Here is a 27,547-nt window from a genome sequence, read left to right on the forward strand (position 1 = left end):
AAATGCCAGGTTCCTGCTTCTTTATTTATAATGCCTCTTGCCTTCATCCATTCTCCCATGGCTATACTTTTTCTAGGCCCTTCTCTCTCTCCTCTCCGAATGATTACAGTTGCTCTACACTCATCTGCACATCTCCCGTCATTCCCCACTGTCAGTCTGCTCTGCACATGGCTTTACCATCAGTTCAATTGTTCAAAAACAATTCTACATTATGACTCTCCTGCTAAAACACTCCAAAATGTCTCCCATTTACCCCCCAAATTAATCTGAACTCTTGCCAAGTCTTTCTGTAGAAGACCAAGATTCCGCAAGGCCTATCACTGTTTTCCAAGCCTGCTAGTGAAAACTTTTCTCTAGTTAGGCTTGTCTTCTTACTGCATTCAATACTTCCATTCGTGGTGTTCTCTCTCGCTCTCACTCTCTCTCTCATTTTTTTCATACATTTACAGACACACACATACATACACACACACATTCACAGTCAATTTTTATTCTGTCCTTTTTATCCTTGGTTCTGACTAGAATACCCTCTTCTCACCTCTCTGCCTTCAATCTTATTTTCCTTCTTATCTTTGTGTGACCTTTTTCTGAATTCCTCTATCATCTGTCCATTCAGTTTATCTAGAGCTCTCTTCTACATTGTCTTCTTTTTGGAAATTAAAACATATTTTCTTATTTTCCCTATTTTAGAAATAGCTCCTAGAATCTAATATTAGCTTACCAGTCTGACTGCTGGTAAATTATAGTACTGTAGGGATGCCTGGGTGGCTCAGGGTTTGAGCGTCTGCCTTCGGCTCAGGGCCGTCCGTGATCCTGGGGTCTGGGATCGCTTTCTGCATCCAGCTCCTTATAGGGAGTCTGCTTCTCTCTATGCCTATGTCTTCTTCACCTCTCTCTCTCTGTGTCTCTCATGAGTAAAATAAATAAAATATTTTTAAAAACTTATAGTACTGTAGAAAGTACTGGATTCCAGGAGCTTGGAGCCACCCTATACACAAATTAGAAGTCATAAGGCGAGAGAGGAGTTCTTCTTTACTGAAATTCAGGATTTTAAAAACTGAGGTAAATTTCTGAAACTTATTCTTTGTCACTTTTCAATCATTTTTAAACACTCCTTCCTCATATTCTGATGACTGTCTATTTTTTTTTAATTTTTATTTATTTATGATAGTCACACACACACACAGAGAGGCAGAGATACAAGCAGAGGGAGAAGCAGGCTCCATGCACCGGGAGCCCGACGTGGGATTCGATCCCAGGCCTCCAGGATCGGGCCCTGGGTCAAAAGCAGGCACCAAACCACTGCGCCACCCAGGGATCCCTGACTGTCTCTTTAGAAAAATCAATGTTTACATGTCTCTCAAGTCCCCCTCTCTCCCATTGAGCTTACCTAGTCAGGTCTGTCCCATGAAAATTCCTAATTCTTCAGGCCTGAGGTGTTATTGGGTAAAACAATCAGGTCCAGTGTGCAAAAGAAATTTGTTTCTGGAGTCAATATTTCCCTCCTGCTGAAATATCTATATTAATGAACAGCATCACCCAATTATTCAAGCCAGACATCTAGGAATTATCTTTACTCTTCTATTTCCTTCATCTCCCTTATGCAATTGATCAAAATTTATAGAAATGAATCTCTCTTCTATATCTGAGAAACATATATATATATGTATATATATACATATATATATACTGAGAATATATATCTATACTCAAATACCAGCCAAACAACATAAAAGAGGAGTCTGCAGAAAAATTAATTTAGTGCTAAAATAAAATAATTATAGAACTAAAAAAAATAGAAACAGAAATAGAAGCATGCTAAAAATATAATTTCCAACATGAAGGAAAATCCTAAAAAAAAAAAAAAATCATGAATGAAAAGAATAAAACAAACAGACCAAAGCAATTAGAGAAAAGAACACAAATATTGATGAAGACATTCTAACATAAGGCTAACTGGAATTTCTAAAATAAAAAACTCAACTGTTGAATTCTCTGAGAAAAATCTGCTTAATCATTCCCATTTGAAAAAAATGAGAAATAAAACAAGTCAGTGATAAGGAATCAAAATATCACCACTAGAAGTTATAAAAGCTATGTATGTAGCTTAGCTGTGCAACTAAATAGACTTGCTATCTGAATCACAGTATTTGTCATGCTTACTTTATCCACTAGGCAATGCTGAATCAGGATAGACCAGTTCTCCGGCGAACTAGGAGGATAGTATACCTAATCAGGTGGAACATGGCAAAGCATAGGTGAATGGCTGCCCCTCAAAGGATGCCCGCTCTTAGGAGGAAGAGAGGCAGAACTGACATAAGCATTCCCAATTTATTTTCCAAAATTATCAACCATAAGTCATTCTATCTGAGGATAGAATGAGTAAAGAGGTGGATAGAAGCTTACACTAATGGAACACACATTATAAGAGGACCAGGGTTCACTCTTAGTGGAAGGGCTCTCCAAGAGTCTGCCTAATAGGATTTTAGAATTGCTCTACTGTATGTCTCCCAGTTGTTAACTTTCTCAGTGGGAAAGTGTTATGCAGTTACTCTATCCAATGTAATCATTGTAAGTTAGATATGTAAAGGAGAGAAAACTTACCTCAGTAGCCCTAAAGTCTCTGGACTAAAAAGCACCATTTCTAGAGCTGCTGTAGAGACTATAGCACATCATTTGATATCATCAACATTGTATTTGGTGTTATTATTCCATGGGGCTTTTTGTTCCTTTTTTGCTCCCTTGGGGTGGGAGCAAGTATATTTTGCACATAAAAAGGAGTCTGAACCAAGTATTTTTTGCATGTAGAAGATATTAGGGCATGTTCTGCTTCTCTCTCCTTCCAGACAAACAGATGGATTGTATTTCCCTCTCCTGTATGACTTGCTTAGACCAGTAAAATGCAAATGGAAGTGCCATATGTTTCTTCCATGCAGTCGCATTAAGAGCGTTAAGAGCCAGAATTCAACTCACCACATTCCTCTTTTCATTTTTTTTTTTTTGCCTTGGTGATTATAGAAGCATGTGTCGAGATGGAGCATCTATCAGCCTGTGTCTCTGAAAGTTTGCAATGAGCAGAGGCCTTCCATCCAAAGTAAGACATGTGGCAAGTAGAAGTATAAAATTATGTTACGGCTTTCTGCTATAGGCTCAAGTGACTGGTGTCAAGATGGGCTACTTCATGAAATCCAGAAAGGTGGTGCTGGTCCAGCTGGATGATAATCCAGACACAAAGCAGTCATTGTGAAGAACATTGATGATGTCATCTAAGCATATCCCTACAGCCATGCTCTGATCGACAAGAGCTTAAAGATCAAGTCTTTTGTGAAACTTTATAACTACTATCACCTCATACCCACAAGGTACTCTGTGGACATCCCCTTGGACAAAACTGTCATTCAAGGATGTCTTCAGATACTCTGTTCTTAAAAGCAAGGCCCAAAGAAAGGCCAAGGTCAGGTTTGAGGAGAAGTACAAGACCTGGAAAAAACAAATGGTTCTTCCAGAAACTGTGGTTTTAGGTCTGTTTTGTTTCAGTCATTAAACATACCCAAAAAACAGCAAATAAATAAAAAATAAAGTTGTGCTGTGCCAAAAGCCACTGAGATTTGGGAGTTGTTTGCCACTGCAGCATCATCTCATATATCCTGATGTGTATGCTGCTTTCTTGAAAGTATTAGAAATTTGCAGTGGAGGCAGTTCTAGTCACATAGTCTTGTTCAAGGGGCACCCTTATTCTTCCCTTCAAGTACGCTCAAAATCTCTTTTTTATTCACTCCCCTGTTGAACTTAATATGGATTCTACGTGGTAAGACAGCATCCACAAATTCTTATGACTGGGCATTTTCAGCACTATACCTCAGTGGGTATTGTCTCTTGGTAGAGAATGGCTTAGGCATTTAAAAAAAAAAAAAAAAGCCACCTAACTAGGTTTTCATATTGTTTCCACATTTTACTGGAAAAATCATCCTTAACACATTTCTAATCATAAGCAACTGTTGATATTTCTTAAGACTGAACCCAGCAAACAGCAGTATTCATGCAATGCTCCAGATTCTGCAAGGCATTTCTTTCTTTAATGTCTTTTTCTCAGTTATATTTTCCCCCCTCTAGTCCTGTCAGGAAGATTCAGCCAAATTTGTCTCAGTCTATATGGTATCGACTACTTGATCCTGACAGTAAGAAGATAAAACCAAAATCTCAACTGCATTGCAGTTCAAGTGAAGTAAATGCAGGGTAGAGAGATGGCCAAAAATGCTTAAAAGGCCTCTTAAGAATCTCTTTTCTCTATTTTTGGAAATTTGGTTCAGAAATCAGTTAGTTATTCTTGTATAACCAATCACCTTAAAACTTTGAGGCTTGAACTTTCTTACACCATACACAAAAGTAAACTCAAAATGTGAGACCTGAAACCATAAAAATCCTAAAAGAGAACACAGGCAACAATTTCTTTGACAACACTGTAGCACATTTTCTATATATGTCTCCTGTGGCAAAGAAAACAAAAGCAAAAAAATAATAAATAAAAATACTATTAGAAGTATATCAAAATAAAATGCTTCTGCACAATAAAGGAAACAATCAACAAAACAAAAAGATGATCTACTGAATGGGAGAAAATGTTTGCAGATGATATACCTGATAGGAGTCTGTATACAAAATATGTAAAGAACTTATACAACTCAACTTATACAACTCAACATCCAAAACCAAATAATCCAATTAAAAAATGAGCAGAGGACATGAACAGACATTATCCAAAGAAGACATCCAGATGGCCAAGAGACATGTGAAAAGATGTTCAACATCACTCATTATCAGAGAAATGCAAATCAAAACCACTATGATATATCACCTCACACCTGTCAGAATGGCTAAAATAAAAAACACAAGAAACAAGTGTTGGCAGGAAGGTGGAGAAAAAGGAACTCTCACCCACTGTTGATGGGAATGCAGACTGATGCAGCCACTATGGAAAATAGCATGGAGTTTCCTTAAATAATTAAAAATACAATTGCCATATGATCCAGTAATTCCACTACTGGGTATTTACCCAATGAAAACAAAAATACTAATTCGAAAAGACACATGCATCCCTATATTTATTGCAGCATTATTTACAATAGCCAAAAGATGGAAGCAACACAAATTTCCATCAATAGATGAATGGATAAAAATTATATATATATATATATATATATATATAAATATATATATATATATATAACCATTTGTATATACGGTATATACACACACACACACACACACACACACACAATGGAATATTAGCCATAAAAATGAAGAAAATCTTGTCATTTACAACAACATGGATGGTCCTAGACAGTATAATGCTAGGTAAAAGAAGTCTATCAAAGAAAGACAAATACCATATGATTTCACTCATATGTAGAATTTAAGAAATAAAACAGATGAACAAAGAAAAAAAAGAGACAAACCAAAAAACAGACTCTTAACTATAGAGAGCAAACTGGTGGTTACCAAAATGGTAGTAGGGGGAGGGGAGGAATGAGTGAAGGGGATTAAGAGTACACTTATGATAAGCACTGAGTAATGTATAGAATTTTTGAATCAGGGATCCCTGGGTCGCGCAGTGGTTTGGCGCCTGCCTTTGGCCCAGGGCGTGATCCTGGAGACCCGGGGTCGAATCCCACATCAGGCTCCTGGTGCATGGAGCCTGCTTCTCCCTCTGCCTGTGTCTCTGCCTCTCTCTCTCTCTCTGTGACTATCATAAATAAATTAATTAATTAATTAAAATTAAAAAAAAAGAATTTTTGAATCACCGTATTGTACACCTGAAACTAATAGAACACTGTACATTGATTATACTGGAACTTAAAAAGCAAATTATTTTTTTAAAAAATTTTGAGGCTTACAACATCAACTATTTATTATTTCTTATGGATATAAAAATCACCTCAATTGTTTTGTTGACCTGGGCTAGGTTTAGCTGCTCTCATTTGGGTTCTTCCCTATGTCTGCAGTCATCTAAAGGAGAAGTTCAGGGACTCATGACTCATTTTTGTTCCATGTAGTCTCTTATCCTTCAACAAACCATACAAGACTGTTTCCATAGCAATGGCAGATTTCCAGGACAGGAGTACAATACCCAAGTACTTTTTCAAACCTCTGCTTGTATCATGTCTGCTACTATTCCACTGGCCAAAGAAAATCATATGAACAAGCCCAGAATCAGTATAGGACCAGCACTATCAAAGGGCATGGATACAGATGGCATAAAATATAGGGGACCACTCGTGCATTTCATGCATTAACTGATTATGATTATTTATTACTAATTATTAACCCCAATGTATTAATCAGTGCAATTAATATATTACATAATGTGCTTAGGAAAAGATAAGTTTGCATAACAAGCTGTGTCAGTTTATACTTTAAAACCTTTCCCTTGGTGGTTGCTAGAAGGGCAGGGGAAAAATAGGTGAAGGAGATTAATAGGTAAAGCTTTCAGTTGTAAAATAAACGAGTCATGGAGATGAAAAATATGGTTTAGGGATTATAGTCAATATTATAATAACATTGTAGGGTGACTGATGGTGACTACACCTATAGTGATGAACATTAAGTAATGTACAGAATTGTCAAATCACAGTTGTACACCTGAAACTAATATAACATTATATGTCAACTATCCTTCAATAATAAAAATTTTAAAGATTTTTATTTATTTATTTGACAGAGAGGTCATGTTGGGGAAGGGCAGAGGGAGAGAGAGAATCCCAGCAGAAGCCCCGCCAAGTATAGAGCCCAACATGGGGCTCAATCTCACAACCCGTGAGATCATAACCTGAGCAAAAATCACAAGTCGAACACTTAATGTCTGAGACACCCAGGCACCCCAATAATAAAAATTTTAAAAAACCAGAAACCCTTTACTAAAACCTGCTTATAGATGTGGTTCTGGTCACCTACATGGTTGTTATTTGATGATGATACTTCATAGCCTACTTGCTAGGATCTGTGCACCTTTGTCAAGGCCCTAGAAGCCTTTCTGCATTCCTGCCAAGAAACTCTGGCTCCCACAGACTCTTTTTAATGGTCTCATAGTCCTGTATACACTTGGCACCTAAGATGCCTATACACTCTTGATAAGGGAGTGAAAAGCCCGTGGGCACATTCTTTTTTAAATCCTGAAATGTTCCCTGAATCCATAGGAAGTCACACTTACCTGTGCACCTAGCCCCCATAAAAGACAGCTGTGGGCTGCCATGGACTGAATGTCTGTGTGCCCCCAAAATCCATATGTTGAAGCCCTAACCTCCAGTGTGATAGTATTAGGAAGTGCGATCTTTGGGGGGTAATTAGGCTTGGATGAGTTCATTTGGGTGGAGCATTCATGATGGGATTAGTGTCCTTACAAGAAAAGGAAGACACCAGAGTTTCCTTTCTCTGCCAGTGGGAAGACAGCCATCTGCAAGCCAGTAACAGGGCCCTCATCAAGAACTAAATCTGCCAACACCTGGTTCTTGGGCTTCCCACCCTCTGAAATTGTGAAAAATAAATGTCTGTTCTTTAAGCCCTCCAGTCTACGGTATTTTGTCATAATACCTCAAGCTTATTAAGACACAGACCAAAGTCAAATATCACATGCCTAAAAAGAGTAGCATTAGAAAGCTAGTATGAGGCTTGAACTTTCTTACACCATACACAAAAGTAAACTCAAAATGTGAGACCTGAAACCATAAATATGTATAATATAAAGTGCCAAGGTCAAAACAATCCACACACACATTAAAATCAAATGATGCATGATTTGCATCATTTGGGGTGCATGGCTGACTCAGTTGGTGAAGCATGCTACCCTTGATCTCAGGATTGTGAGTTCGAGCCCCATTTGGGTATAGAGATTACTTAAAAATAAAATATTTAAAAAAAAATCAGGGCACCTGGGTGGCTCAGTCGGTTGAGGATCTGACTAGTGATTTTGGCTCATGGGATCAAGCCTGCATCAGGGTCTCTGCTCAGTGGGGAGTCTGCTTGAGATTCTGTCCCTCTGTCCATGCCCCCAATTGCATGTGTGCTCGCTCGCTCTCTCAAAAATGAATAAATAAATCTTTAAAAAAAAAAAAGTTCAAAGCCATACCTAAGGCTTCTTCCTGTGTAATTTTTATCTCCAAATTCTATTCTCTGCTGTGTCATGCAATATTTCTGACCTATACACCAAATGTTAGGACTTTCTTTCAAAATTAACAAATAACATCCCTCTTTCCTGCTGAGATTATTTAGAAATTGAAAAGGAAGGCAACCAAAACATCACCTCTGTGGTTTATAAAAGCTAAACTAGAAGACACTATGTAGAGTGACAGCCAAATGTACCTGCTAACTGAAACATAAAATTAGGCAGACTTCTTTATTCAGGCATAGGCAGTACTGATGAGAGTTGTAGTCTTCATATGGGAGGTGGGTGGTCTAATCCAGTAAGAATTACTGCACGTAAAGTTGAAGTTATCCTGCTTCCTAGTTCTTACTTCCCTTGGGGTTTTATTCTCCACAAGAACAAGAGTAGAAACCAAGCCAAGCCAATTTAAGTTATTCATCTAAAATGCAGAGCTCAGATGCCTCATTGATTGCTCTCTGGGACAGAGTAAGTAAAGGAGTAAAAGTACACTGATCAAGCAACCTCCACATTCATGAATCTATCTCCCTAAAATCAACAAAGAAAAGAAAAATATTAAGAAATATAATATATATAAATATTTATATATAAATATAAATAAATGTAAATATGTATTAAATATAAATAAATTTAAATATTTATATTTATAAATATAAAATATTACAAAAAGTATTAAAAGGCATAGTAGGAAAAAATTTCTTGCATTGAAGGAAAAGGAAAATATGTATATTAAAGAGGAACACTGTGAATTCCACTTCTACCCATGAAGAAACTCAATGAAGGATATGTACATAGCCTTTTCAACAAATGATACTGGAACACTTGGACACCAATTGTTAAAAAATGAAACAATCTAAATTTCACACCTTATTTAAAATTTACTCAATATAGGGATCCCTGGGTGGCGCAGCGGTTTGGCGCCTGCCTTTGGCCCAGGGCGCGATCCTGGAGACCCAGGATCGAATCCCACATCAGGCTCCCGGTGCATGGAGCCTGCTTCTCCCTCTGCCTATGTCTCTGCCTCTCTCTCTCTCTCTCTCTCTCTCTCTCTCTGTGACTATCATAAATAAATAAAAAAAAAAAATTTAAAAAAAAAAATAAAATAAAATTTACTCAATATAAATCACGTACTTAAATTTGAAGAGTTAAAGTGCTATTACCAAAAGATGGAGCAATGGTTATTGAAGAACTTTAATAGCTTAAAAAAAAGTGTCCTTAACCAGTAACTGATTTGACAGTGTTTTTTTTTCCTGCCAGAAGTATCAGTGTTGTCTGGCATTGATCATTATTCATTCATTCATTCATTCCTTCATGTATGTCGCTCTTCTCAAAGGAGCTCAATACACAGGGAAATGAAGTATTTGTTCTTCTCCAGTCATTACAAGTGCTGAACTGTGACCATGTTAATCTTCCTGAAGAGGTAACACAGAATCTCACTAGGGGTACCCCTCTGCTGAGTACCTTGCAAGTTCACCTGGCACACTGTATTGGCTGGATTATGGCAAGCAAAAAGGAAAATTTGCTCTCACTAGCTCCCTGTATACCTCATGTCTTCTTCTACATTGAGCTTCAGAGACAGGACTTCCTTGGATCTTTAGGGTTCTTGGTAATTCCGCTCTCACTTTTGTAATTTTTCTCAGAAGCAGCACACATAAAGAAAAAGTGGGGAAAAAAAAGCAATAGCAGTAGTATTTTCATGACCATAAAAGACTATCTGGTTGAAGGTCTTCTGACTCTTTGCCTGCTTTCTATTGCCAAACAGCACATTTATTAAAACATACCAAAAGCCAAATAGGCTGGTTGCTGGCAGCAAAGTTAATTTAAAGAACTGAAGTAGGAAGATTACAGAACTGGAGAGCTATGAGAACTACTTTCTGAAGAAAACTGAACAGCCAGGAAAGCACTGGATCTTTCGTAACAGAAATTGGTATAAACGTGGGGAGCTGTGCCAATATATCTGACACATACTCCCTTAGAATGTGGCCATATCAAAAGCAATATTATCAATGATTTACTAATATCAAAAATCAATATGAGATATTAGCAATATGATACTAATAATTAGATTTGGGAACTATGTTGATTTTTATTATCAAAAACTGCATATTCTTTTTCTTATAAGTTACTGTTACTCGAGTTCTTAAAATTTGTTTTAGTAAAAAAGAAAAAAAAGAAAGAAGAAAGAAAGAAAGAAAGAAAGAAAGAAAGAAAGAAAGAAAGAAAGAAAGAAAGAAAGAAAGAAGGAAGGAAGGAAGGAAGGAAGGAAGGAAGGAAGGAAGGAAGGAAGGAAGGAAGGAAGAAAGAAAGAAAGAAAGAAAGAAAGAAAGAAAGAAAGAAAGAAAGAAAGAAAGAAGGGAAAAAATTCAATTTGTATGTTCTTTGTTTTCTAAATCATCTCTTAGTAAGTTGGTTTTTACTCTTTCATACAAAGAAATCTTAGATCTTTCTGCCCGGCTTTCAACAGGGGGTCCCAGTAGCAGCACCAAAGGGAATTGGTGAGCTCCCAGTTAGAAGGGCCTTCTGTCCTGTCCCTTGTTAAGGACTATGGACATCTGCTCACTCAGGCTCAGTCCCATGCTGGTACAGTTTCAAGCCCAATCTCACTGCTAGTTCATCCTATAGAAAAAACGTGGGTGCCGTCAGTAAGTGGATTTAAGTTTTCCAAGGAGCTTTACGGTTTAAAAACACTTTCTTTTTACTGTTTTTACAGTTTAAAAAATGCCAACAACTTGTACATCACCTCTTCCAAAAATCCTTTCTTGTTTTATCTAATCACTTTTGTGGTGATATTTGTGACAATCTTCTATACAGGAAGAAAACTGGATTACTTTGGATTTTACAGAGACTGTTTACATTTTAGATGTGAAGTAGGTATTTTTACCTCTTTTTAGAGGCATTGGAAAAGACCCACTACTATGCTCAAGTCTTCCTAGCTGGTTGGTGGAAAAATGCAACCTAGGACTTAGATTTCCTGAATGAGTCCACCAAGTTTAACCTCGGTTAAAAACATAATAATAACCACTCATATATTTATAGTATTTGGAAATACTAGAAGCATTCCACATTCACCATCTCTCTCTGATCCTAGAAATGCACTATAAAGTAAGCAGAACAAAGTATTGCATCTCCATTTTACAAATGTAAAAACCTGAGGGAAGAGTAGTGGTGGGGTTAAAAGATCTATCTAAGATCAAAGAACATTCAAGTGGCAAAGTCAGATGGAGAAGCCAGGCATTGGGACTCCTCTCTCACACTGTATTCCAGTTCCATTCTATCTGCTTGTGCTTTACCTTTCATTCAACTGCTTCCTCAGTTTATCTAATTAAATTTATCTTATGCAGTTTTGCCACCATACATAAAGAAAGCTGGACTACTTGGATTTTAAGAGGATTGGGGGATATTTTTATAGGGTGAAAACTTCCGTTGAAGAGTTCTGCTCAACAGGGCCTAGAATGATAAATGAAGAGGATGATGATGAGGAGGAGAAAGATAAAATAACCTGTGGATTATTTACCAGAGTGTTTGTAGACTTGTCGTTAGCCTTCCAATCAGGAAGATTTGTGCCCAGTCTGTTTAAAATACCATTGGTTTGGGGTGCATGGCTGACTCAGCCCATGGGGCATGGGAGTTTTGATCTTGAGGGTTTTGTTTTGTTTTTGTTTTTTAGATCTTGAGGGTTTTAGCTCAAGCCTCATGTTGGGCCCAGAGTTTACTATAATAATAATAATAATAAAATTAAAAATAAATAAAATGTAATGAAATATCATTAGTGTCAGTTTTAAAAAATTTTTTGATTGCATTATGAGCAGTATGGATCAACATTTCAGAGGTGTCTTTAAATAATATGTTGTCGTTATTTAAAATATTAAATCTTAAAAAAAGTGTAACAAAATATTTTGTTGGCACAAAAAAATTCAAACAACTGGTTCATGTGAGCTAGGATCATTTGATGTATACACTTAGGTCTTTTTGACAGGAGAAGGTAAAATTATGGTTATTTAAAAATAGAGCTGTTAAAGATTGTGTCAAAACAGTTTCCTCCAATTGATTTTTTTACTGTAATAAAAAAAATTGTGTACTTCGGCTCCATGTGGTATCACATGGAAATCTAAATGTCCTTGAAATTTTCTTGACTCAGTCCAAAGATGCAGATAGCTGGCCTTCATTGAGTAAGAATTCAACTGTGACTCAGAAGGTTTAAAAACTTGTCCCCAAACATTGATATCAGTGAATATGAGGACATTTGTAGAAAGATGGGAGATTCACATTTCCCTCCGTTGCAAGAAGGTAAGTTTTATTCATGCTAAAATCAATTCCTATTACTACCAAAAAAGTAAGGTTAAGTGTGTGTGTGTGTGTGTGTGTAGGTGTGTGTAGGTGTGTGTGTCTGTGTGAAAAAAAATAATTTGCACACTACTGGGCACTATTCACATGTAAAGTATTTTTTTATCATCACCCTATTAGGGAATTAAAAATGTCTCATTTGTTTGGTTCCCTTTAGCGTTTCATGTCTGATCACTTGGCAATAGAGCTTCATAGATAATAAAGGTGAAATATCCAATAATTTTTTTTTAAGGAAAAGAAAAAAAATAAAAAACCTCTAGCTATGCCAAAGTTCTGAGAGTTCCATGTTGTGCAACAAAGCCACTGGCTTTGAACCAGTGCCATGACTCTAGCACCTTGTGCCAGATACTACATTTACTCAGGGTCATTTGGGCAAAAGTAATGAAAAATATTAAAGCAATGTTTATGTAGCAGATATGCAATATCAATCATGTTATGTACATTGGTGATAAGAGTAAGGATTGGGTTGTTTGGGAGAAAAGTGACATTTTTTCTTGAGTAGTGGAAAATTACCAGTTTATACTGTGTTTGAGCTCTCTACTTAACTTTATTCCTTTATTCTTTCTTTATGCAGCTCCACTGTAAATCATTTTGATAGCAAAAAAAAAAAAAAAAAATTTAAATTGTAAAGGATCACCAGAAATGTTTTCAAGAAATGATCTGAGAGTCAAAGTAACATGGTGATAAACTATAAATTATATATTATCCAGCCTGTTATTTCTATGTTGAGATAAATGGGCAAAGTGTTGGAGCAATAATTATGCTCAGAAAATGCTTGCTAATTGTCCTCTAATGTCAGACCGCCGTCCAAATCCTACGTTTCCCAGACTTACTCAGATAACAAATTCTAAAGACCTGGAATTGCAACAAACACCCTGCTTAATGTAGCATAAGCTCTCGATCTACCAATAGGTTCAAGTTGAAAGTTGTACTGTGGCCTCAAATGTGGTTTTCTTTGAAATCCACTAAGCTGTTCCTCAAACCCCTGCTCTGCTTGTTCCATCCTAATGATGGCTTTTCTGTATTAGTTTATTCAGTAAACATTTAGTTAGCTCCTTAATTCCCCACCCAGCTTTTATATCTCCTGCCCAAAACACTAGCTCTTGATACTGTATTTTTATTTCCAAACTGAATGCCATTTCCCTAAAATACAGGGTTTTCAAAAATTATTAACCCCAAGTTCATGGGGATCCCCGGGTGGCTCAGTGGTTTAGTGACTGCCTTTGGCCCAGGGCGTGGTCCTGGAGTCCCGGGATCGGGTCGCATGTCGGGCTCCCTGCGTGGAGCCTGCTTCTCCTTCTGCCTGTGTCTCTGCCTCTCTCTCTCTCTCTCTCTCTCTCTCTCTCTCTCATGAATAAATAAATAAAATCTTAAAAAAAAAAAAAAAAAAGTTCAACCCTCAAAAGCCTACGTAATCCATGGTATACCTAAAAATTGTATTTCCAATTGATAGTGTGTTTGAGTTCTCTACTTAACTTTATTTTATTCTTTCTTCATGCAGCTCCACTGTAAATCATTATGATAGCAAAAAACAAAACAAAACTATGTCCTTTTCCATATTACTCAGCCATTAGAAACGACAAATACCCACCATTTGCTTCAACGTGGATGGAACTGGAGGGTATTATGCTGAGTGAAGCAAGTCAATAGGACAAGGACAAACATTATATGTTCTCATTCATTTGGGGAATATGAATAATAGTGAAAGGGAATATAAGGGAAGGGAGAAGAAATGTGTGGGAAATATCAGAAAGGGAGACAGAACATAAAGACTCCTAACTCTGGGAAACGAACTAGGGCTGGTGGAAGGGGAGGAGGGCGGGCGGTGGGGGTGAATGGGTGACGGGCACTGAGGGGGGCACTTGACAGGATGAACACTGGGTGTTATTCTGTATGTTGGTAAATTGAACACCAATAAAAAATTAATTTATTAAAAAAAAAACTATGTCCTTTTCCATATTCTTTCCTTTGGGGAAATGTATTGAATTCTCGCTTAGTAAAGCCAAAGGAGAATATATGCCCTTCAAAGTAACAGAAACGTTTACCTATCCTTTAAGATACAGAAGTGAAACTAAATTTACTGCCTACATTGTTGCCCCAGGCACTTTACAGAAGCTACCTCATCTAATCCCCAAGTAAATAGTACACAGGTTTTACAAATGGGGAAATTGAGGCCCAGAGAGCCCAAAGTATAAAAAGGAAAAAGTAATCAAATCAAGATTTACACCATTGGTAGTAGAATTTCATAATTCATGCACCTTCCAAGAACACCATCCTGCCTTTCAAAACAAGTGTCTGGAGCCAAAGTCAACTACTGCTTGGGTGTTCTAAAGGAGGAACAAAGGGAAAGTATTCTTGTTAGGGGCTGAATTGTGTCCCCCCAACCAAATTCATATAGTGAAGCTCTAAACCCCATTGCTTCAGAATGTGACTGTATTTAGAGAGGTTTTAAAGAGGTAATTAAATTAAAATGAGACCAACAGTGTTGGCCCTAAGCCAATCTGACTGGTGTCCTTATAAGAAGAGGAGATTGGAGTGCCTGGGTGGCTCAGTCGGTTAAGCATCTGCCTTTGACTCAGATCATAATCTCAGGGTGCTAGGATGGAGCCCCACATCCAGCTTCCTGCTCAGCGGGGAGCCTGCTTCTCCCTCTCCTCCCCACTTGTGCTCTCTGTCACCATCCCTGTCTCTCTCTCTCTCAATCTCTCTCTCAAACAAGTAAAATATTGAAAAAAAAAAAAAAAAGATTAGGACACACAAAGAGCCACCAGAAATGCACACACACAAACACAGAAGAAAGATTCCATGAGACTAGAGCAAGAAGGCAATCATCTGCAAGCCAAGGAGAGAAACCTCAGAGTTAACCAACACTGCCAACATCTTGATCTTGGACTTTCAGCCTCCAGAACTGTGAAAAATAATTGTCTGTTTTTGAAGCCCCCCAGTCTGTGGTATTTTGCTATGGCAGCTCCAGCAAACTAAGTCAATCTGCATAATAAGAAGTGCTGGGTCTCCTATCCACTCAAGTAGGTGAGTTATTTTGAGGCCATTGTTGAATGATGCAATTAATTTTTTCTAGGCTTGAGGTCCAATTCCTATGGAGCTTCCTATAGTAATCAAATCAATCCTATTTCTATTAGGTCTTCAAATATTTTCTTTAGGCACAAGAGACCACATCAATATATGGGATTGGAGATAGAAATATAAAATAAACATAACAAAGATGTCTATGACATACTTGATATGATGGGCACCCTCCTGTTCTGTGGGAGAACTCAACTTTACACCCCAAGGTGGGTATGAGGTAGGGTAAAGATTTCACTCTCTCAAAACTCTTGAACAACAGGATTTTATAAGCTTCGGGTTTGGTGAATATGTGGAAGAACTGGAAGGGTGGCCACCCTACGAGGGCCCATGGCCCTTCTGCCATCCATACCTAGTCCTGTGTATCTCTTCCAAATGGTTGTTTTGGAGTTATATCATTTGACACTAAATCAGTAAACGTAAGTAAGTATTTCCCCAGGTTCTGGGAGCCATTCTAGCAAATTATCAAAGGAGTCCACGAGTCCCATTTGGTCAGAAGTACGGGTGGCAATCTAGACTTACAATTGGCATCTAAAGTGAGGACAATTTTTTGGGACTGAACGCATGACCCATGGGATCTGCAGCTATCCCCCCAGGTATAGTTTCAGAATTGAATTAAATTTATAAGACATCCAGTCAGTATCCACTAAAAATTGAGAATTGCTTCATGTGGGAAAAATTCACACAGCTAGTATTGGAAGTATTGAGAATAGAGGAGAAAAACAAAGTTTCCTTTCACAGTACTCTAAAAAGTTCCTAAACTTTGGGTTGGCCTCGGAACATCATTGGCCTCCCACTGCCCGCTAGAAAGTGAATGACCTACAGCTGGGCAAGCTTCCCGGTGTTCTTCCAGGATACACTCCCACTATCCAAGAACAGGGGAAAGTACCAGGAGTCCTGCTACAGGCTACACTCGCCACAGTGTAGAGCCTCATCATGTAGAGCCTCAGAAGCTCACAGTTTTCTGCTTCATCTGTGAACTTTGGAAGTTAAGATTAAGGATGAAATATTTAATCAGTACTACAAGACACATTGCCTTCTTCTGCATTATATGCCTTGATACACCTGGTGACCAAATTAGCACATCAGCTTATTTTCCCTAGCGAACACAGAAGTTGGCCTGAAGAACTACTTTTCTCCTCATCTATCCATTCTGATCTTCTGGGAGTGGTAAGAGAATGGTGCTAGAATTGTTTTTGTGTTTTGAAAATGTGTTTCCAAAAGATGGCATGGGCAGCTCATTGTTTTAGACATTGAAAAAATCAATTGTTTTAGCTCATTGTTTTAGACTTTGAAAAAATCAATCAAAATCCTCAGGAACTTCCTGGATGGACTCTGAAACTGGTTCCTGAATGCAGAGGACAGGGAGAGACAAAGAAAGGGACATGCCACTCAGGTTGATAGGTGGCAGTTTTAATAAGCAAAGGGAACTTACATCCTAAGCTTGTCTTGGGCAGCAGCAAGATAAGTAGATCTCTACACCTGCTCACCAAATCCTAAAAGTTAGTATAGAGACCTTAACTAGGTTCAGTCATGTATGCTGGGCAGGTGTTCTTAACACCAAATCACTCTCTCAAGGTTATGTCATTGGAGCAGCCTCTCGGATCAGGAAAGGCAAGCAGAACCCACATTCCAAGTGGTGGTGGGGGCGGAGGGGTGAGAAGCATCTTAGAGGCCGGGTCCCACTCAGGGATCAACCAGTGTCCATGTCTTTATGATGACCTTCCCAACAGAAGACCCAATCCCTTCCCCATGGGTTGTTATTGGGGCAAGTTGCCTTGAGAGGATGCATGCTAGGATTTATGGGGCTTCACCCTGCCATGCTCAGAATGTTGCTTCCTGTCTGCCCATGGCCTGGGGCACTAGGTTAAGTGTGACCCAGGACTGGAGACTTGGGAAGACAGAAAGGACAGAAGGGGGATAAGGAGGGAGGTCAGAGATTAAAATCAGTCCTCCAGTACAAACATCAGCTTTTGTCTTGTCAAGGCAAGAGTTTAATAATGCACGATTTTCGCGGTCCCCCAGACAAGCTAAATGTCAATATCAGGGCAGCCAGGAAATGCCTCAATTCTTAATAGAGACTGGAAAAATGACAGCCTCTTCGGGATATGCTAGCACTTTCCCAGACTCAAAGGGAAACTGCCAGCCTAACATCTACTTGTCTGATAAATACATGGGCATCAACTATATTTCGCTAGAACTCAACCCTTTATCACAAATTATTAGTATCATATTTTTCAGAAAAGCATATTTCTTTATTAAAGATTAGCTCCCCCACCTGCCACTCTTTACTTTTCATCCATAATGCTCTGAGACTAAGTTCTCTTTGGGCCCTCTGGGCAGGAAGGTATCTCTAGGGTGGTGCAGGAGACTCCCCTTTCCTTTCTCACCTTTGGCCCCTGGCCCAGGCTGCTGGCAGAAGGGCCCAAGTTACACCACTTGAGAAGCCATGTACGAATATGCCCTTTAGGGGAGCTGAATGAAGGCCAGGACCAGAAGGAAGAGCAACTGCACCAAACAGCTTCCCCTGAGTGGTCTCAGACACACTATCTTTCTGGGCAGTGCAGCCAAGAACATTTGGGAAGCCAGGTAAGGCGATGAGGCAATGGGAGAGCAAACCAGTTCCACTGCTCTTCTCTGAGGAAATTTGAGGAGGGATCCCAAGAGGAAATGTGCTTCTACTGAATTCTTCAACAACAACAGCAGCAATAAGAGAGTTCCTTAAGAAATCTCATTTGCCAATGATTGTTCCTATTTCCTCTCATACAGCAGAGAACAGAGAAGAAGGTTGTGAAATGATATGCCTCTGTCATGCATCAACATCTCCAACTAGGAAGAGAAGAGGGATGGTTTTCTACTCATATTTCTAAAATCTTCCATTGCTGATCCACTAAGAAGAACCAAGTATCTGGAAAAATAATAGAGTCATAAAACTAGTATTAACTAACAATACTATTGGGATGCCTGGGTGGCTCAGTAGTTGAGCATCTGCCTTTGGCTCAGGTTGTGATCCTAGGGTCCTGCGATCAAGTCCCCCATCAGGCTCCCCACAAAGGAGCCTGCTTCTCCCTCTGCCTGTCTCTGCCTCTCTCTCTGTGTGTCTTTCATGAATAAATAAAATCTTTTAAAAATACTATTGATTAATATCACATTTATTAATATTAATCAATATTATTAATAAAATGGAGTAAAAGGAGGCATTACTCATTGCTACTTGCAGGAAAAAAAAATCATTTAAAAATAGATTTAGCTTAGGGGCTCCTGGCTGCTTCAGTTGATTGAACATGCAACTTTTGATCTTGGGGTTGTGGGTTCCAGCCCCATGTTGGGTGTAAAGATTCCTTAAAAATCAAATCTTTAAAATAATAGATTGGCTTAAATATGATATATCTCACCAAACACTTCTTAGAAGTTAAAATCTAAAGCAAAGATAATAAATGGAAATAATTTTAACAAACACATAATTTAGAATTTAGAATAATGTATTATCCTTGGTGTAGCATAACACCCTTTTATCAGACAAGCAGGAAAATTTAACTATTAATATGAAAAATTAATTTTTTCATATCTGAAAAGTAATGAATGGCATTTGTTAATGTTTTAATAGCCTAATATTAAATATTTCTTCTGTAAAGCCAAATAGCAATTTAAAATTGATTATATTCCTACTATTGCCATAATTTATGATTGGTAATCCTTTATGCATTTGATGGTAAAGAGAATCCATGATGAGCCTTCACATGGATTGATAACCTCCTTCACAAGTGTATAAAATCAAAACATTTTCAAGTCATGCTACCCAAATACACATATTATAAAACATTGAATGCAGAATTTAGAAGTTGATTTTCACTTCTTAAAATAATTTTTACTGTATTTATTTTTTTGTAGGCTTCCTCTGTTCAATCTTTTGTGGGTGTATTTTTTTCCTGCTTTAAAAATAATTAGGGGCACCCATGTGGCTCAGTCAGTTGAGCATCCCACTCTTGATCTAAGCTCAGGTTTTGATCTGAGGGTCATGAGTTCAAGTCCAGTGTTGGGCTGCACAGTGGGCATGTAACATACATACATACATATATACATACATACATAAAAGAATTAAATACACAAATTTAAATAGTACCAGAATATACAACTGTAGACAATAAAAGGACCCAGCAATACCACTCATAAAGCCAAAGAGTCTGGTGTTTTCATGAAAACATTGGTTTTAGACTTCCTGCATTCAAGTCCAACTTAGCAACTTGTTACCAGTGAGATGTTGGCTAGGTTGTTTCCATCCATAAAAAGAGATAACAACCAATCCATCTCAAAATGTTGTCAATAATCAATAAAACAATCCATATAAAACACATAGTACAGTTCCCAGAATATACTAAAAGCCCCATAAATAATAGCTCAGCAGCAGCAGCAGCAGCAGCAGCACATTTAACAGGCAACCACCTCCAACAGTTTGATTTAATTTTAAGTTACGTCACTATCCTTAGTGACTTAAAGATCCTTTCAGTTCACTTCCCCTTGACAGACACTGAGGCTTATTTCTGTGAATTCTCAGCAACCAAACTATGAGAATTACAGACTAAATTTCCTTACTCACCATTCATTTACCATCACTGAGAACAAATGTGACAGCCCCTTTCACACTTTTGGTATCGATTAGAAAAGACTTGTGCAAATAAGTCATTCTTGGTTGATATCTAAAGAGAGTTGACCTTCTCTGCCCCTTAAATCCTACATATCTCCTCTAGCTTCATGGATCCAGCCAAATAACACATTCATTCCCTATGGTCCACCAGGGGCTCCACAAAATTGCTCATCAGGCTCTCCATTGCACAATACCCTGTGACTGTAACACTGAAAGGATCTAATGCTGGCATTCTACGACAGTCCTCTGGTATGGAGGTTGCCAACATAGGTAGCTATTCGTGACAATCAATTGTGGTTTGTGTATTTACAGTCAGTTCTTCTATAATACTTGCTTTGAATACAAGAATTTATCCCAATGTGACTAATAAATTAGGAGAAATTTTAGCATAATGCTCATTTTGCATTTGCTTCTGCAGGTTTCATCACCAAGCCTACAAGAAAACTTTACTGAACTGAGCCACACAACCAACCAACAAAACGCCAGCACACACACACCTCTCTGGGACAGTAAGTGATATATTTGCTGTTTCATTTACTGCTGCAACTTTCTACACCAGCTCTTCCAGCTTCCCACCTGATTTCAGATAAGCACCTTGCAATAGCTCACAAGCTGCAACCCTAGCCTACTGGCCATTTAGCCCTACACCCTCCTTTCATTTTTCCCCTCTTCCCTCTCAGGCTATTTTGTACTTTTCCTTTGTTCTCTACTCTTTTTCTCTCTTTATTTCTCTTTCACTCACTCTTTTTCTATCTCCCTATTGTTCTCTTCCTCTGGCATATAGGGTGGCAGCCATCGGAGCAAGGTGGGCATACATCATGAGCAATTGTAGCAGTGCCCTCTCTCACAGTCAAATGAGACATTTTTCAAGGTCAAGTGACATATTTATTGCAGTTGATGTATTTCTTCACCATTTTCCACGGATAAAACTGTGCTACCTTTTTAACATTTTTGGGTGTTTACCCCAATCCCAGCCTGGTAGCTTCTATTGCATGATTTTGCATAGCATGGGGAGTCTTAGGAACACATATGTTAGGGATAGCAGAACTGACAGTATCTATCATCTCTACAATTGACTGAGCTTTTATCAGACTTTGAAAGAAATTAACTTTTATTCAAAAAAAAAATTTAAGAACGTTTGGTCTAGGGGAGTCATCTCTAATAGAAATATGAGCCATTTATGTAAAACATTTTTCAGTAATGAAGTAAAAAGAAATAGGTTAAATTAATTTTAACAATGTTTTATTTAACCCAATGATTGCCACTTAAACACATAGTCTATATAAAAAATATAAATGCTATATTTCTCCTTTTTTGTACTATGTCTTTGAAATCTGGTTGTACATTACAGCACATTTCAAGTGCTCAATAGCCACATATGGCTAATGGCTACTGTTAACAGTGTATCCCTAAAGATTGCTGTCCTTTGACCAGAGAAGATGGACACAGGATAAAAGATTCCTGATCCACCTTTTTTTCTCAGATAATGTAAATAAAGCTAAAAGGTAACTTTGTTTAAAGAGGACTTGAAATGAATCTGCCAGCCCTTATGTGCTTTCTAACCGGATTTAGATTAATGCCTTATTTAGTGTCAGATTTGTTGTGGTCCATAAATGGGAAAAATGTGCATCCATCTAAATATATAATCTATTCCATGTAGATCTCCTGGGGAATACAGAGGAAGTCTTCTGTTTGCAAGCTGCATCTCTTAGACTGTGAGGCTTATGAGAAAACTTTTGACCAATACTTTTTCTAACGATAAAAAACATAATTTTAAAAACAGCTTTTGTGGGGGCACCTGGCTGGCTCAGTCAGAAGAGTGTGCAACTCTTGATCTCAGGGTCATGAGTTTGAGCCTCACACTGCGGGTAGAGATTACTTAAATAAATCAATAAACTTTAAAAATAGCTTTTGTGAACATAAGAAGAAAAAGAAACACATTTAAGTTGACTTATATAGGACAAAAAATTCACAAAGAATTTATTCAAAAAGAAACCAATTCATAAAGAATCCATCTTAGAAATGTAAGCTTTTAATGTAAAGTTCCCTACATTCAGTTACATTCAGTTGCTTCTAAGTATCAATTTGATCATCAGCAGAATACTCTCATAGTTTTCTGAAATTTTTTTAGGTAATTCTTTCTTCATGAAAACTACTATACAAAAGCCAAGTATGTAAAATCAAAGCTCCTTTGTCTCCCCCACTATAATGCGGATGGTCGCAAGTCCATAGAGCATCACTGGAAAAAAAAAATAATAATAACCCCTACAGCTCTGTCATTTAGAATAATCTGGGTAGAAAATTAAGTTAAACACTTAGGAAAATGCAAAAGATGTGAAAAACAGTCCTGCATTTAAGAAACCTAAAATATATCATCTGAAAAGCTAGAACTAAAAACAAATACATAAAAAAAATTAGAGAATAATTAAATGGGACCAATGGTAAGTGTAAAATTGCAGAAGGGGTGCTCTGGTCTCTTTAATACCTAAGCTCTAATGCAGAGTAACTTTATAAGTAGGCTAAGTAAGCATTAGCCCACATATCTTGGTTTGAGAGGCAAAGGGCATGACCCCCCCGTTTCCAAAAATTCCCACTTTGGGACAGTTATCTATGTGGCTTGTATGCCCTAACTGAACATGCATTCCTGTGTACAAACCATTCCCAAACTCAGGACAAAGAGACAAAGCAGCCCATTGGAGTCAGTACCAAATCAGTCTTAACCCCAACTGCTCATATCCCATGATCCAGAACAAGGATCCTGCTATGAATCCTTCTGAACCCAGAGACCAGCTACAGGAACTGTGACTTGTCCTTACTTCCATTGATTGCTTTGTACTCCAGGTCTTCCAGCACTAGAGTCACAGAATTTATGCAACCTGGATATACCCACACCTCCAACACTCATCACTTTCCTCATTCTTTCCAGAGCCTAGGAATCCCGTACCTAAACTTCTGTAGCTGTGGCTGGATCTCTGCCACTCCCTTATTCTGTCACTTGCCTAAATCTCTACCTGGTGTTATCCAGGGTGTTAGGATGACCTGACTATCCCGCTTATCAAGGATGTGTAAAGTTGATTTATGAGCTCTGGCTTTCTACTGTTATTTCTCTTTCCTCATTCCCAGAGCATTCCTCCCAAAGAAGACTTTTTGAGAGGAAACCATTTTATTTCTATCAAGAAAACACAATTCCTGATCTTCCCTGATGAGCAGCACCTCCCCAATTCTTTATTGCCTATTGCTTGGAGCTTGCTTAATTTTCTGTTCCATTCCCACAGGCTTATCCATTTTCTAGAAGCAACACTTCCCCAGTCTTACTAGCAGCACTCTCCCTGAAACCTACCATTACAAACACTTCCTTTGAAAGCATATAGATTCTCCAGAACTCCTTATTAAATGCATATATCCCTAGGGGAATCAGTTTCATATATTCTATCACCTAATAGAAAAAGTTGAATATGTAGACAGAATCTTCACATTAAACATCTTTTAGACAGAATATATAGTATTATAATAAAGAATATAGTAAAGATTTAGAAATGATTTAATATAGGTATTTGATAAATTAATAATATATATGCCTCGACATACTCTACTCCATGAAAGTCAGGATTCCCAGGAAACTAATTAATGAATTCCGTGAATTCTAAAAATCTTTAGTTATAGTTTGGATATCAATATTAATTAAATCAATAGATTTCCAAATGTCTTTTATATACAAAGATACAGATTACAGTACTGATATAACAAGGTATTTAATAAAAAAAAATAATTGTCCAGAGATAATGTCACTCCCCAATCAGTATTACTTACTTGTGTAAAGATGTTCAAATAGCCTACTGACTACTAGATCCAGTTACTGAGAGTTAATTATATAAAACTAATACCCGCCCAGTATATTAAGAACAGCCGTGTTTTATGTCCTACTGTTGATAAGAGGAAGGAAAAGTTCATTTCAAAAAAGGATTATAGGGGTACTTGGATGGCTCAGTTGGAAGAGCACGAGACTCTTAATCTCAGGGTCATAAATTCGAGTCCCATACTGGGTGTAGAGGTTATTTAAAAAATAAATGAATAAACTCATAAAAATAAACTTAAAAAGCATTATAATTGTCTAGCCAAACTACAATATCACTATTAAATGTTAGGAAAGAATCTATTTTCACAAACTACATTGACACTTGCTTCCAAAGGATAAAACTTGTAGGTAGAAAGGGTGTTTAAAGATCAAAGAATCCTAATTTCCTTTGCTCTTTTCACTCTCAAGTTGGCGAGCTAATTGTTGCAGGAAACCAGCAGAGGGAGCACCAACCATTGTTTTTTGTATGTGTGCTCCAAAAACAAAGGGATTGTCTTCATAGATTTTTGGACACTTTATCAAGATTGGCAAAAACCCTTTAAATAAAAATATGATTTGTGACTGCTAAATTTTCTCTTTAACTCTTTTTATTAAGTCAGTATTGAAACATTTTCTTTATTAAAGTTTTATTTAAGAAAGTAATACAAAGCAAAACAAATTTAAAAAAATTAAAGTTAATAATCTCCCGTATTCCCTTCAGACATTTCTAAACAGAGTGGTATGTGTCTTTTCATATCCTTTTAATTAAACAAGTAAAAAAAAATTAGTAGGAATTCTTCACTTGCTTGATTTTTAAATGGGGTCCTACTAAAAAAAGCCTTTCTGTAGGTAGCAAAATAGCATGAAACATCCATGAATATGCAGTGGATTCAAGAGGAAATATCAAATAAACACAATGTCAAGCCATATAGAAACCATGTGTGCACAGAAGGTCAAAAGCGTACAATACCAATATGGTATCACTGACTTCAAAATGAAAAAAAAAAATCTAAACACATCTGAACGAATGTGTGGATCTTGAAAAACAAATAAACATAAGCCAGAATGTCCAACACTTTTCTTAAAATGCCATGAGGATTACTAGGTGAATTAATTTCTGGTATACAATATATATTACCAACCTTTTCACAAAACAAAAGGAAAACAAAACAACAGCAATACTTTTTAACAAGTGGAATGTATTAAAATTGCATTTTTTTCAAATTCATAACATTTCACATACTCCAACTGAAGCAGGGGACCAAATTTGTTTCCATTTAAAGCAATATTCCATTTAGTTGCATGATTTAACTGAAAAAGAAAAAATGATGTAGTCATAGATGTGGCCAGAAGAGGCCCTCCATCCCATCCCACTGAGAGAATCCTTGGAATTCACTATAGGTTCTTATCCTTATCCAACCTTGTCTCTTTGCAAAGAGATCCTTCTGAGTAAGTAATCCCAGGTCTTAGAGACCCATCTAGCCCGTGGTTGCTGTCTCTGAAGGGTTATCTTTGTGAGCCCAGGAAATTTTGCAAAAACTTCCATGGTCCTGGGTCTCATTCCTCATCCAATTAACTCCAAGTGTCCTCCTTGTTTTCCTCTGTGTCGGTGAATACCCACTTTGGACATACCCTACTAGAGGTGTCACCTTTGTCCATTCCTAGGCACCTTGATCTCATAGCGGATTGCTATGAAGGAAGAAGCGTTGTGGGGATGGAGGATAAGGGAAAGAGGCATAAAAAGAGATAGAGAAAGAACAAGATAGAGCCAAAGAGGGGCACCTCAGTGGCTCAGTTGGTTAAGCAGTCTGCCTTCAGGCCAGGTCACCATCTCAGGGTCCTGAGATCGAGCCCCATGTCAGGCTCTGGGGAGTCTGCTTCTCCCTCTCCCTCTGTCCTCTGTGCATTCGTGTGCACTCTCTCTCTCTGTCTCAAACAAATAAATAAAAATCTTTAAAAAAAAAAAAAAAGAGCAAAAGGCTGAGGGCAAGTTGACAAGGGTAAGATTTCCCTACATGGAGGATTATAGAGAGAATTCCTTCCGAGAGTGGGGAGTAATTAATCAGCTGTGGTTTCCTTTCCATCTCCCCAAAGCATAAAAAGGTCATGTTATCTGATTTATTTTTTCCCTTTTGCTAAGGGATTTAGGGATATCAAAAAATTTTCAATAACCACCTTTGTGACAAAATAAGACAGCACAGCATACTGCTCCTCATCTGATAGATGAGGAGAACTGAGGAATGGAGAGGTCAAAAGCCTGGCTCAAGGTCACAGGAAAGGCAGTTACCAAGTTAGGATAAGACCCTGGGTTCTTGACTCCAGCCCTTTACTTTATCCACAAAGTCAACACAAGCAGTCTAGATTTGTTATCTCGCCCCCTTCTTTCTCAAAGGCTGAGTGACAAAGAGTGCTTAGTGTGATACTGAGTGTAAATGACAGCACAGGAAGTCCATTCTCAGGGCAAGCTGTGAGACTGGCAGCTGAACGGGAGGCTGGAAAGCAAGTCTGTACAGAGCACTTTCAGTCTACACTCACTATCTTGCCCCTACTGTGGCCAGAGTCCACCAGGACCTTGGGGAGGAGTTGTGAGGCTGCGGGGGGACACCAGCAGGTTGAAAGTCCACTTAACTCATCAACTCCTGAGCATCTCTTAGCAAAATGAAAAGCTGTGAGTTAACAAGGAGGAAACCAATCATCTACAGAACTGGGTATTTTGTATCATTTTAAATGTTTTTTTATGCAATAATTCACATACAAATTATGGATTGTACTATATAATCATTTATATGACCGTATATAAATTATATTATATTAGTATGCAGATTTTCAAGGAACACTGTTTCTGACACAGTACTAGCCTTAGAATTCAACTCTTTGAAACACGTTAATACAATTCTATAAGGAAGTCTATCCAGTCACGTATCACATGTTCGAGGCTTAAAATGCTGAAAGTAAAGAAATGTTACATCAAAACAGGTTCAGTATGAATATCAACCATATATGGAAGAAACATTTATATGGAAACCACACCCACTGCTGCATTCACAGTTGTTTCAGCTGAGACCTGGTGTATACACAAAGTAAAGAGTGTTGGTCTAGCTTATAGCACAAAGACAGGTTTATTTGTGCTGTTACAGCACTGTTATTTACTCGAAATACAAAGGAGAAGAAGTAGATGAAGAAAAGAATCGAAATAGAAAAGAAGCCTATATGACTGAATTCTACTGTAAATTGAATTTCATACTACCTTCCTGTAAGCATACTTTTTTTAACAAGCATTTCACTACAAATGAATAATCTCTTTAACAAAATGAAGAAAAATAAACTTTTCATACATAAAGGACAGCATCCCAAAATATAATTTATGCTTCTTGTCTAATGCTAAACTGTGATCAAGAATTTTTTTAAATTTTTAAGTAGCAATCAAATTATTGTATAATAATTGTATACATAATCTTGATATCTAATCTTGACTGTTTAGTTA

At 37.6% G+C, this 27,547-nt stretch overlaps 1 long non-coding RNA gene and 1 pseudogene across 1 annotated transcript; both read left to right on the forward strand.

Moving 5' to 3' along the window:
* Positions 1-3,169: 3,169 nt before the first annotated feature.
* On the forward strand, positions 3,170-3,521 carry LOC140608350 (large ribosomal subunit protein eL27 pseudogene; annotated as a pseudogene).
* An 8,825-nt stretch (positions 3,522-12,346) lies between these two features.
* LOC140608351 (uncharacterized) lies at positions 12,347-18,716 on the forward strand. The gene is made up of 5 exons (XR_012010364.1): positions 12,347-12,442; positions 14,001-14,137; positions 15,399-15,529; positions 15,640-15,792; positions 18,353-18,716. It is a non-coding gene; the product is annotated as an uncharacterized lncRNA (long non-coding RNA).
* The last annotated feature ends 8,831 nt before the right edge of the window (positions 18,717-27,547 follow it).

The sequence above is a fragment of the Canis lupus genome, chromosome 17 (assembly GCF_048164855.1).
Source record: "Canis lupus baileyi chromosome 17, mCanLup2.hap1, whole genome shotgun sequence".
Classification (NCBI taxonomy): domain Eukaryota; kingdom Metazoa; phylum Chordata; class Mammalia; order Carnivora; family Canidae; genus Canis; species Canis lupus.